A 12946-nucleotide genomic window follows, 5' to 3' on the forward strand; every position below is an offset into this window, starting at 1 on the left:
CTTTTACTTTCCTCTTGTTCCACTATCATACTCAGCCTTCATTTGGGTTTCAGTAATTCCTCTCAGTTATATTGCCCTTGATCAAGCCCCACCAAGCCTCTTACGCCCTCCTCGCCACTGATTTTGGATCATTTGTTTTTCCCTTATCCCTGGGTTTGGTAACACCACTTCCTTCCCCCACCTCCCCCTCTCCCATGTTCCCCGGAAATGCTGGTCCCATTGTTTTCTCCTCCAGATTGTTTATACAGCCTATCTTATCTAGATAGACCTGCAGAGATAATAATATGCGCAAAAACAAGACAGAGTAAAACAAAGCAACAAAAGAAAAGAAAACAAAAAACAATAACAACAAACCAATAACAAAAAAAAGAGGAAAGCCTGTAAATAGTTCAAGGTCTGTTTGTTGACCTTTAGGAGTATTTTCTGGTCCAGTCTGATGGGGTGCCACCCCTTGGCCCCAAAGTCTATTTTTGGTATTCCCTCGGAACTTCCTTGCTCTGCTCCCCTTGCTGTTCTGTTGCATGCCCTTCGTGTTTTGCCTTGGTGTGGTGGGGTCAGATTGGGCACAATTTCCACACTGTATCTCCAGTGTTGTCCCCTGTAGGGCTATGGGTCAGTGAGGTATGTTGTGTCTCAAGTGGGACTGGCCATATGGTCTTCTCTGTGTATTGGCTGCTCTGAGAGGGAATATTGTCCTTAAGGCTTTGTGGGGCACAATGTGCTCCACTCTCTCTTCCTCCCACTTCATTTTCACCTGTGTGTTCTGATCAGACATGTCCCTCTCCCTGAGCTGTAGCTTAAGTGCTCTCCTCTGGAGTAAATTCTTCTGGGGTGTGGGGCGGCTGTCCACATAATTGAGATTGGGTCTGGTTCCTCAGACCTCTCTACTGGTTCCCTGCTTCATGCTGGTAAGTTGCATTCACATCTTGGAGCACCGGGTTTAAGTCTGGTCCCTCTTTACCTGCGGCAATTTAAACAATACCCTCTCCTTGGGTGGGTTAGTGCCCTATTCCTCAGGGAGCATATTTATGGATCTTGTTTTCTATATAATTCTGTTGCTATGTCTGTTGATGTGTGCATTTAATTAATTGATATTCAGTGTCATTATTGATACATGCATCAATCTATTGACATTCAGTGTTGATATTAGTTGATGCAGGCTTACTGTTTTCATTTGTGCTGTGTTTTTTGTTTTTGTGATTTTATTGGTTTCTTTATTTTCCTCTTAAATGTTATTTGGAGAACTGTTTTCATTGAATTTATATTTGGGTGCTGTTACTTGTGTGTTAGGCTAGGTTGACTAGAGAAACAAATCCAGTGACACTCATACATGGGTAAGACAGAGCTTTATATCAAGAAGTAATTTTATATGAAGAAAAGATTGTAGCCCAGTGAAACTCAAGTCCTTAAGTCTGATACTAGTCCATAAGTCCCTTTTCAGACTCATGAAGCCACACTCAATGATGTAGAGTGCAAGAATATCACAGGGCGATGGGTGCAGTGTCATGTGGATCCAATGGCACTGGAAGCATTGCAGGGCTCTAACAGCTGTCAGGGTAGCCAACAAGCATGAAGGTGAAGGCAGAGAGAGAGAGGCTGGCCTGCAGAGAGCAATATGTCCCAGTTGCACGTCCAAGTGAGGTCATCATGCTGCAACCTGATTGACAGACTAAACTCCACCCTACATTTTATATATCCTCAAGTTAATATGAAAATATGCAACTACTACTACCTGTAAGTTGTTCTCAGGTTTGTCTTTTGTTGTGGATTCTTTGACCAAAGTGTTCTCATTTGTAATTTTTGTAATCCCGGGTTGCTGTTTTTTTATACATTTCTTAAGTTCACTTAGTCTGGAAATATATTTTCCCTTTATAGTTAAGGAATAGTTTTACTGGATTTAGGATTCTTAATTGATAAGACTTTCCCCCCCACCCCCTTCAGGATTTTTTATATGCCATTCCATTGTCTTTTTGGCTCATGGTTTCCACTGAGAAATTTGAACAGATTCTTTTTTTCTTTATAAAATAGTTTTATTAACTTATCTTACACAATCCAATATATCCTTTTACAACAAATTCTGTTGTGTAAGCCCATTGAGTGAGGTTATACAATCAATCATCAATACTATCAGCTTCCCATTCCCGCCTTCCCACACCCTCTCTCTTCCCGTAACCTCAGGGAACCATTTCTCCCAGAACTATTTCTGAAGGGTTATCTGTCTTGCCTGTCATGCACTGTATACTCTTAAATATACAAATGACCATATGCAAATCTAAATTAATGAGGTAAAACAAGTATAAACCATAATAGTAGGGGGAGGAAATATTTATGAACTAGAAGATCGTTATGCAGTTCATCAGTGCCATACCTCACCCTGAATTTATCATCCATTCCTTGTGGGCCTTCTGAGAAGGACTGCCCAATTATCTTACAGGCGGGCTTTGGGTCTCCACTACATCCATGCCCCTTCACATCAATTTGGTTGTGTGATTTTGGAATTCTGATACCTCTTACCTCCAATACCTCATACTCACACAGGCTGGTGTGTTTCTTTTATCTGGGTTTCATTGCTTCCTTGTTAGATAGCCAGTTGTTTAACTACAAGCGTTTAAGACCCAAGATGTTATATAATTTTACAGCCAAGTACCACCAGCTTTCTTCACCACACTTGCTTATGCACCCATTTTGTTTTCAGTGATAGTCGTGTCAGGAAGATGAGTATCATATAATGCTACATTGTTAGCATAAACTGTTCTTGTACTGAGGCAACATTTAAGTAGAATCCAGAGTCCACCTGCCTCCTTGTTGTGACTGCATATCCATCCATCCATACATGTATAAACAAATACACACACACACACACACACACACACACACACGTATGATTTTTCTTTCTTCTCCACCATTATGTTACCCTCTCAGTAAGTCCTCCCAGATAAAAATCAGTCGAGCAAACACAACCAGAAAAGCTGGACCCTCCTCACTGTCAATTTTAGAACACATACTATTCCCCTGTATCTGTCATCGATGTCTCCCTTCTCCCCTCCCTTCGCCGCCCTCCCCTCCCATGATCCCTGGACCCAGTGACCCAGTTGCTGTCTCTGTAAGGTTGTCTAACCTACATATTTTTGTATTGATAAATACCAAACAAAAAGATAACAGACAAACAAACAAACAACCCCCCCCCAAATCAAACAAAAACATGCAAATAGACACAAGTCTAGCGATCATGACATACAACAGATGAATATCTCTGTGCTATATATAGAGTAGGACATGTTAATAAACTTCCATCCCTTCTGCTGTTTGAATTTACCTCATTGTTGTACTTGACATTTTGTGCTTGGCTAATCACTCAATGTAATTATCCTCCAACGAGGTGTTTCATAGTTTCATCACCATTTATTAGGGATGCGTAGTATTCCATTGTTTGTATGTACCAGAGGACTGTTTTTTTTAAAATCTGTTTGTCTATTGATGGAAATTTAGTCTGTTTCCAATTTTTTGCTCTTGTAAACTGTGCAGCAACCAACATTGGAGAGCAGATGTCTGGTTGTGATCTGTTTCTTATTTCTTCTGGGCATATGCCTAGTAGTGCGATTGCTGGGTTGTGTGGTAGCTCCATTTCCATCTGTTTTAGGTATAGTTTTCCTGGTTTTCCTTCATAGGCAGCTGTTATTTCCCCCCAGCTCCTGTCATTTAATTGATTATTTGACATATTGATATGTCACGATGTTTTCATTTGGAGTCGATCCTGCTTGGAGACCTTTCCGTTTCTTGCGTAGTGCTTTCTCCGTCTTTGTGGTGTTGCAGTGGTTTTCTTCCACGGTTCAGTGTTCTGTTTTTCCTGTAGGTTTTGTTGGTTTGTTTCTTTCTTGCTCTGGGATTCCATCGGAACAGATCGTTTTCCTTGGCTATCTCTCCCGTCATTCTCAGACATTCAGATTCCTTTGCTTTGTATTAATTATTTCCTGTTGTTTCTTTGGCTGGTTGTAGTAGAAAGAATTGTCTTTGAGCTCACTAATTCAGTTGTCTTTTTCTTTGAATCTATTACTTTGGTCCTTTATCGCAGCTTTAATGCTGTTTTCGTATTTTTTTTTATCCTCTGGAGTTCTATTTGGTGTAGGGTGTCTAGCTTTTCAGTTAATTCCATTGCTCTCTCAAACATTTTTTGCCATTTGTTGAAGGCACCTGAACAATTTTCTTTTGAATTCTATTTTTGGTAATTCTAGGGCCTTTTATTTATGGTATTTATTTGGAATTTTGTATTGTTCAGCTGTTTGTGCCTGCATTTCTTTCTTTCGTTCTTTTTTTCTTTCTGTGTACAGTGATTGGCTGCTGTTTCTGAGCATCAAGGTGGAGCTATAGGTATTGAGTGAGTTGCTGGGTCATGTAGGGGTAATTGAATCTCAAGTGGTGTAGAAGTTGATAATAGGAACCAGGTATCAATGAGTGAAAAAAAATCAGACAAATGTAAGGGGACACAGGGGAAAAATAAACCCCCAAAAGCCCAAAATATTCATTTAAAAGTAATCAAACATATATTTTATGAAGGGTAATCAAAATGAATTAGTATTGTTAAAATGTATCTCAAGAGGAAAAGGATACCAAGAGCCAAAATATATGGTGGATGAGAAAAAAGTATAAATAAACTATATATAGCCTTACAAAAATAAGCAAGATTAATATAAAACTAAGCAGAACTAAAGAAAGAAAGGAAGACGGTTAGGGTCATCTCTCAGACCTGGATTCTTGCTGTTGTAGGTTTGGTAGGGCCTGGCTACTTACACCGGCATGGTGTCGAAGCTGGTGGGGTCCCAAGTTGGGGATCTGAACATACCTGCTTTGGGCTGGTGGAGCTGGTGTGAGCATCGTGGTTTTTCTAAGCTCAGCGTGTGCTGTGGCAGCTTGAGCTTAGCCCTGTACTGTAGCTACTGCTGCATTGACCTTGGTCCCAACCCTGCGTGGCAGGAAGGGGAGGGGGCCTAAGCAGTTGGGCTGCGCTGTGGGTACTCTTCTCCCTGACCCTAAATCAAATCAAACTCACTGTCATCGAGTCATTGCTGACTCATAATGGGTTTCTGAGACTGTAACTGTTTATGGGCTAGAAAAAATCTTTCTTCCATGGAGTTGCTGGTGGTTTCGAACTGCAGACCATGCAGATCACAGTCCAACATGTAACCACTACACCTTCAGGTCTTCTTTTGTCCCTGATAGGGCCTATAACTGGGAACTGTGAGGAGTGGCTGCAGCAGCTGCAAGGCACAGATGAGGCTCATGTCTTTTAGCTTCTATAGCTGAAGTTACAGAGGCGGGGTGTAGAGATGGCCGGGAGAAGTGACAGCGGTTATGCTCTGAGATCTTTTGCTTATGCACGTGGTACCTATAGCTCTAAAGGTAGGAGATGTAGTCAAGAAGGAGTGGCCGGCACTGTGGTTGGGGCAGGGATGGCCTATGTAGAGAGAGAGGAGGGAGCGGTCACTGCAGTGGTAGTGGCAATGAGCATGCGTTTGGTGGTGGTGTCGATAGTAGTGGCAGGGCCATGCTGGGGGTGTGGGTAGGTTCATGATAGAGGCATGAAGTAGGGCAATGTAGGTGGCAGGGGGTGATCCAGTGGCAGGGGCAATTAACTGTGGCAAATGTGGGTTTGAGGGGGGCCCCTGTGCTAAGCAGACAGTGGGAACCTCTCTGTCAGGTGGCCAGCATGGTCTGTTATCTGGAAAATGTCACTGGGGTGATACAGGCGGGATCTGAGGTTGGTAGTACAGTATGTGGCAGGAGTAGAGGAGGAGGTGCTTTGTAAAGGCAGCAATAGGTATCGATGTTGCATGTGTGTGAATGTGGGTTGTGCAGCAGTGGCCTGGGTTGCTGGCCAGTGCTGTAGGGGGAGACACAGTGATAGTGGTGGCTCTTGGTGTGGACGTGCACAAAGGTTTCCAGTAGCTCCCAGCAAAGTCGCTAACTCCATATGTGTTGCTGCGTTCTTTCTTCCCCTTGCTACGCCAATTCTCACGCCTAGTTTTTAGAAACCTTGCCCTACCTAATTTTGAAGCTTTTCTCAAGGTTTCTAGGGAGCTTAAAATTTCCTTCTATTCTTTTCTTTCTTTCTTTCTGGTTGTTGTTAAGGAAGTTTTACCTGACTTCTTACCTGGTGGCCATCTTACTAAGAGTCTAAATAGTTTAAATATGAAGTCTTACATGACTTAAGCTGAAACTGGAAGGACTAGAATTTTTTTTTTAAGGACTATAATGTAACGAACGAGATAAGCATTTCCTGCTGTCAGTTTGTTAAGCAGTGTAATGACAGAATTTGGACAATAAAGACATAAAAGGATAAAGTGTGGATCAAATAAATCTAAGTAAATTAACCCCTTTGTTTGAAGCATGAAGAAAGCTCATGGTTAGCGACACCAGTGCCCTAGCCACAGTACTTGGCCGACGGATGGCAGAGCTGGTAAGAATGTAAATTTCATTGGGGCCTCTTTATGGTTAGAGACATCAGTGCCCTAGCCACAGTACTTGGCCGACAGATGGCAGAGCTGGTAAGAATGTAAATTTCATTGGGGCCTCTTTGTTTTTCAGTCTTAAAATCTAAGAGAAACAAGAATTTCCACACATGTACAATGAAAATAGTTTGCCACTTTATTTATTAATTGGCAAGTCCTAAATACAATCACAGGAGTTCCTAGTAGTATTCACAGGAAATGAAGCAACCTCCACGTGTCAAATTAACTTCATCTCTATATATCACATAGTTTTCATTCTTCTGCAGACTACATCACAATTATTTTCAGAAGCAATTTTTAAAAACTTGACAATAGGACAGTAGTTAGGTGTAATTGGTCTCACAATTCATTTGAATATATAGGTAAAAGTTTTAGAAAATATTTGACTAATTTTACAGTGCATTAATAGGAAATGGAATGATTTTAATTAATGGTAGCTTATTCTGAGCACAACTGAACGAACAACAAAATCTTGTGGTAGAATTAAGCACATAATATCTAAATTAGGTTAGATATGATAAATATCAACCATGAAAGCTAAGCAATTTATGTTCTAGAAGACATGGTGCCAGAAACCCATTTCCTGTGTGGCTGCCAGATTTAATACATTGTCACTCACTTTATATCTTCACTTCAAATGTGGATGGACTTTTTTTGCATATTTAAATTTTCTTAATGTCATAAAATGATTATGTAGAGGTTTCCCCTCAATCACCTAAATACTGCTGCCCTGTCTCTCTTCATTTGGAGAGACCTACTTTTATCCCTTTATGTTTGTAAGATCAGATTATTCAGTGAGCTTTTGATTGTAGCTACAATATAGGGATCATGTAGACTTCAATAAGTAGAAAAAAGTAAATGGTTGTTGACGCAAAATGTTATTTTTTTTATCCAGTAGCTCTCTTTTCTCAGTTGGTCATTTCTATAGTGTTTCCATTCAATCTTGAATAATGGACATGTACTTAATTTGTGATATATAGGTGGTTCACCTTAATATGCTATGTGGAGTGAATTGTGAAAGATTCAAAGATTAGTGTTGATCATTAAATTTTGAGTAAAACTGATATTTTTTTTGAATTGGTGATGTGAGTAAGTGACAGTTCTACATTCATAAATCCCATCTAACAAGTGACAGAATATATCACCTTGAATTTTATTTACTGAAAAGTGATTCTAGAATCTTAGCGAAAGAGCTCAAGATGTCCTTTAAATAATGTTTGATGGACATGGAAGTTGTGGTTGTTTGTTGAACAGTTGTGGCTTGACTAGACGTGGTAGACTGGACCTGTGTGGTGGTAGGTGGAGCCGTGGAAGACTGCGGTGTGGGTGTAGTTGCAGTGGTTGTGGTAGGTGGAGCCGTGGAAGACTGCGGTGTGGGTGTCGTTGCAGTGGTTGTGGTAGGTGGAGCTGTGGAAGACTGCGGTGTGGGTGTCGTTGCAGTGGTTGTGGTAGGTGGAGCTGTGGAAGACTGCGGTGTGGGTGTAGTTGCAGTGGTTGTGGTAGGTGGAGCTGTGGAAGACTGCGGTGTGGGTGTAGTTGCAGTGGTTGAGGAAGCTTGTGGTGTTGGTGTCGTTGTGACAGTTGTAGGTGACGACGTTGTGGAAGATTGTGGTGATTGAGTTGTTTGAGATATAATTGCGGGAGATTTGGTGGTCGCATTTAGAGCAACAGGCGGCTCACTTGCCGAGGAAGTAGAACTGGGATTCACAGATGGGGCTTGGGTGGTATGGCTTGGTTCCTGTGCGGTATTATTGTTGACGGCGGTGTTATTTTTAATGGGACATTTAGGTGGCCTGGGTAGTCTGGGTGGTCTAAATGGGAACATAGGATTTTTGTGATGTCTGTGATGCCAACGAGGACGAACTTTTTGGCCAAATTTGTGTCCATGCTGATAAGTTCTTGAGAGATGTTTTCCCCGGTGATGTCTAGGATGTCTATGACCTTCACCTAGCTGTAGAAAAAAAACAAAAGAAGTTGTAAGGACTGAAAAAGTTCCTTGACGGTGAGAGTCTTGCTTACGTTGCAAAGAGCAGTGTTATTGGAGTGGCAGAGATAGAATCCAGATCGCAGTGAATTGAGTGGTTATCTCTCTAGTTTCATTAAGTTTCAAGAAAGACTTATCATTAGAGATTTTTCTTTTGTTAAATGTGTACTTCTTAGCTAGCTGGGATGTAGATATTCCTGTGCATTGGGGCCTGGAGGATTGGCTAAATGTGTCTCTTTGTGCTTGAGTTTCTCTCTTCTCCCTATCCATGAAAGGGAGATTTGCTTACTGTACCTATTTATGAAACTTCAGTCAGAGATATCAAATTGTCATCCAGGAACTCTTTCAGAATCACATTTCTCTTAATTCAAATTTCTTAATGGGATGTCACAAAGTTTCAACTATTTTAATTTAAGGTGGGCAAAATAACACCTATGGTATTTTGGTAAGAAGGCAAATGAATAACTAATCTTAATTTTAAAGGTTACTTAGTACAGAACATGTATCAAATGCTCAGTTTTACTTCCTTACTGAAAACAGATTTACTAATTATTAATATTGGCAACTTAAGATGGCTTTAATAAGACTTGTCAATTGAAATTGGGTTTGGCAAAATTTCAGAAGAGGGGGAGTGGAAAATACTTCTAAGGTTTTAAGCTTAAACGAGGGATATATAGAGGTGCAAAGATTAAACATAGATGGATCAGGAAGAACATATAAGAGATACTAATCCTTGCCTGCCAACTAGCAACTTTAGTTTGTTTTTAATATGGGTTTCAGATTACTTACTTTGTCCAGTTACTTTATGTCAAACCCTATTCTAAGTAGTTTACAAATATGAATTTATTTAGTTCCTTACTAGCAGCAGGAAGTTGGTTTTAAACTATCATCATTATACAGATGATGAAATCGAATCCCAGAGAGTTTAAACTCTTTTAGGAGAACGTGTCTCCCTGTGCATACTAAACTTGGAATGGGGGAAGAGAAGCAGAAGAGGTCAGGCGTTGGGTTGGAAGAGGCTAACAGAAGGCAGGAGAGGAATCCCATCACTGGCACATGAAGGGAGGAAACAGCAGATTCCTAAAGCACCCAGACAAATTTCGGGGAGTTGGAGGAGGTGGAGAAAATAGGTGCTGAAAGAAGTAGAGAAAGCATCAGTCAGACGCTTTCTGAAAGGAAAGGAAAAAGACAAACAATCTGCAATATGAAAATTACATTTACTTAAAACTCAAAAAGCCCCTAAATGTCTTTATGTCAGGGTACATTTTATGACCATTTAGCACCTGTAGTCTTTTTTCAAAGGTAAAAGATGCAGCATGTTTAAACAATATTATATTTAGTGAAACCCCTTATGTGACTGCAGAACACCCCCCCTCCATTTTGATCGAGGGCATCTGGGAGACGGAGGACAGACGCTCCAGTCTCTGAACGCCCTCCATCAGTACCACAGATGGTTGCTGGAGTGCTAGAACCTCTTCTGCTGGTTGATGAGGCCACCTCTCTTCGGGATATTCGGGCATTTTCTAAGGATCAGGTCAAGGCATACTGGTGCTACCTCCTCATACTCAAATTCTTGTGAAATTCTTATTTTCGCTAAAATTAATTGAAATGTGGCCAGTTTGGAGAGTCTTTTTCACCCTGAGCATCCACAAGAGGTAATCTTTTAGGTGTCTATCTTTGTGGGGCGCTCCATAAAGGTTTTTTGTTTTTTTTAATTAATATCATCAACCCATCTTTGGCCACTCCATACCAACACAATAATCTTTACATTAGGACACATCACCTTTGCAATCTAGAAGTGTTTGTTGCCAGGGCTGGCTTATTAAATTGTAAATATAGGTATTCCCATGGGAACTTAAATCCTTATCAAACCCCTGCAGAAACGCGTTGTTGCTGAGCGGCTCCTTACTTAGAGTGGCCCTCAAGACAGAGTGCAACTGCTTCATGGGGTTCCAAGCCGGTAACCTTCATGAAGCAGATGGGCCCCTCCTTCTCTCTCGAGCCGTTGGTGGATTCAGGCCACCAATCTTTTGGTTATCAGCTGAGTGCTTAACCAGCATGCCTAGGGATCCTTACGTCCTTACCTATTAGCATTCAAATAAGTATTTTAAGAATTTATATATCGTTATAATTCATGCACTGTGCTTGAAAATTTATAAGTACATGTTTTCTCATATTTCCAAAATTCGTGAAGTGTATATAACTGTTACTACTATTTTGTACATAAGTAAAATGGAGCCCTGGAAATAGGTGACAACCTGTTCAATATTCATTTCGATGGTCAATGTAAGAGATGATCTCAGACACACATCTTCTGACCCCACACATCTTCTGTTTGTCCTGCTGTACCCACAGATGCCAGCCTTATACTCCAGAAATGAAGCATAAGGCTCGCTTTGGGGAGACATGAGGTGGTAAGTGGAGAATTTGAAACATCCAAGGGTAGATGCTGTCCTTTCTGTCAGTAATAATATTAGACGCATACCCCACCTTATTCAACAAATCTACATTACAATTCTTGATTATTCTTCCAAATTTGTCAACATAAGGGAATAAGCATATAGGCATATAACCTTAAAATAAATCCTACTGCTATCAAGTTGATTCTGACTCATAGAGACCCTTTAGGGCATTTCCCAGGCAAGGCTGTAAATCTTTAAGGCAGCAGAAAGCCTCACCTTTATCCTGTGGATCAACTGGTGGGTTTGAACTGTCAACTTTTCAGTTAACAGCCTAATCCTTAGGTTGTGAATTTATTATAATAAATTCGAATGGATCACTACTAATTTCAACCTTTCTCTCCCAGTAGACTCTGACTCCATTAAACACAGGGTTCACTTTGTAATCTCTTCATCTCAGAAAACACACTTTCTTGACTGCTAGTTCTCAGTTCTGTTCTTGCTTTTTGATGTTTCCATTTTCTCTATCTATATCCAAACCTTCTCCTTTCTCCCTGTAGGTGAATTGGTAAAGTCCCAGGACTTCAAAGGTGTTCTAAATATAGATAAAATGCTTGATTTCTCTTTAAATTTCAGACAAAGTCATTCCACTGCCACCTACATTTCCCATTAGATGCTTGACAGCCATATCAAATCTAACATGTCTAAGACCGAACTCTTTTGTTTGTTCCTTTTCACTCCCAACCCAGTGGTATGTAGAGTCGACTCAATCACCAAAGTACCCTAAATCCACCCTCATTTTTCTGTGTTTACTGCCCGTTATGAAAGACTACCATCTTCTTTCATTGAGACACTGCTATAGCCTCATATCTGGTCTCATTAACTCTTCCTGGGCCTTCCTAATGTACTTTGAATTGAATCCAGATTCCACACCAAGATCTATAAGGTCTACGTGATCTTTCGTTTGTGTTCCAGTCAGATCTCATCACACTTCATTCTAAAGTCAGTATTCTATACATATGGATGAAATGAATCATTGTATACATTTTATTGATTTACTCTTATGTTTCACCAAAAGTAAAAGAAGATGCCAAGCTTCTAGGTAGCAGGAATTGCCTATGAAACTACTGAAGTCTCCGATGGTTTTGTACACTAGCGGTCTGCAGTTGAAATGGAAGAATCAAAGGTATTGGGGTGCATACTTACGAAGAAGCACGCGCTCAGCGCACAGATGAGCACCAACAGCGGCAGAGTCTTCATTTTGTTTTGCGTCCCCTGGGGGAAAACAGAAAAGTGACTTACTTATCAGTTGTGATGTGGCTTGCACATGAAGGATGAAGTTTAAAAAAATTTATTGGGGGCTCTTACAGTTCTTATCACAATCCATACATGCACCCATTGTGTGAAACACATTTGTATATTTGTTTCCATCATCATGTTCAAAACGTTTTCTTTCTACTTGATTTCATCACCTTTTAATTGAAACTAGACCACGAGTCTTCAAGATTTAGACCAGCCTATAGGTAGAGACAGCTGCATCTTAACCTCATGTTATCAACTATTTCTGGAGGAAACTTCGATTCTAATAAAACTTTCCCCCCCAAAAGTCAAATGTTTTTAATTTAGAGAATCAAAAAACATTGAAAATTTCTAGCACAGTAGTTGTTCTCTGATTTCATATCTCTTACCACTCAATACTAGGGCATCCAACCACTTCATTACATTTCAACCACCTGCATGCCCATCCCAGGAATTTGCATTTCCACCCCAGAAAGCTGACTGGGAATCAGCCCTTTAGCTCTCCATGAACATAATAATCACCCGCGTTTGTAAGAAGTGCCTGGGCACCTTGCTAAAAAGTAGACTCTAACCACACCAGGCGTGCAAATGCAAATTCCTGCAGGGGACTGAGCAAGATTCACAATTTAGAAATCATCTCAAGGCAACCGAACTCTAAATCTAACTCACTGCCCACTCACAGGGACCCTGTAGGGCAGGCTAGATCAGCCCCGTCCATTTCTTTTCTTTCTTTTAAAAAATCATTTTACTGGGGACTC

General features: G+C 40.6%; 1 pseudogene; it reads right to left on the reverse strand.

Annotated features, from left to right (window-relative positions):
* The window catches only part of LOC101643285, a 44593-nt pseudogene extending 39721 nt beyond the window's left edge, over positions 1-4872 (reverse strand).
* Positions 4873-12946: the final 8074 nt, after the last annotated feature.

The sequence above is a fragment of the Echinops telfairi genome, unplaced genomic scaffold (assembly GCF_000313985.2).
Source record: "Echinops telfairi isolate 266 unplaced genomic scaffold, ASM31398v2 ScPeMD7_7468;HRSCAF=8506_0, whole genome shotgun sequence".
Lineage (NCBI taxonomy): Eukaryota > Metazoa > Chordata > Mammalia > Afrosoricida > Tenrecidae > Echinops > Echinops telfairi.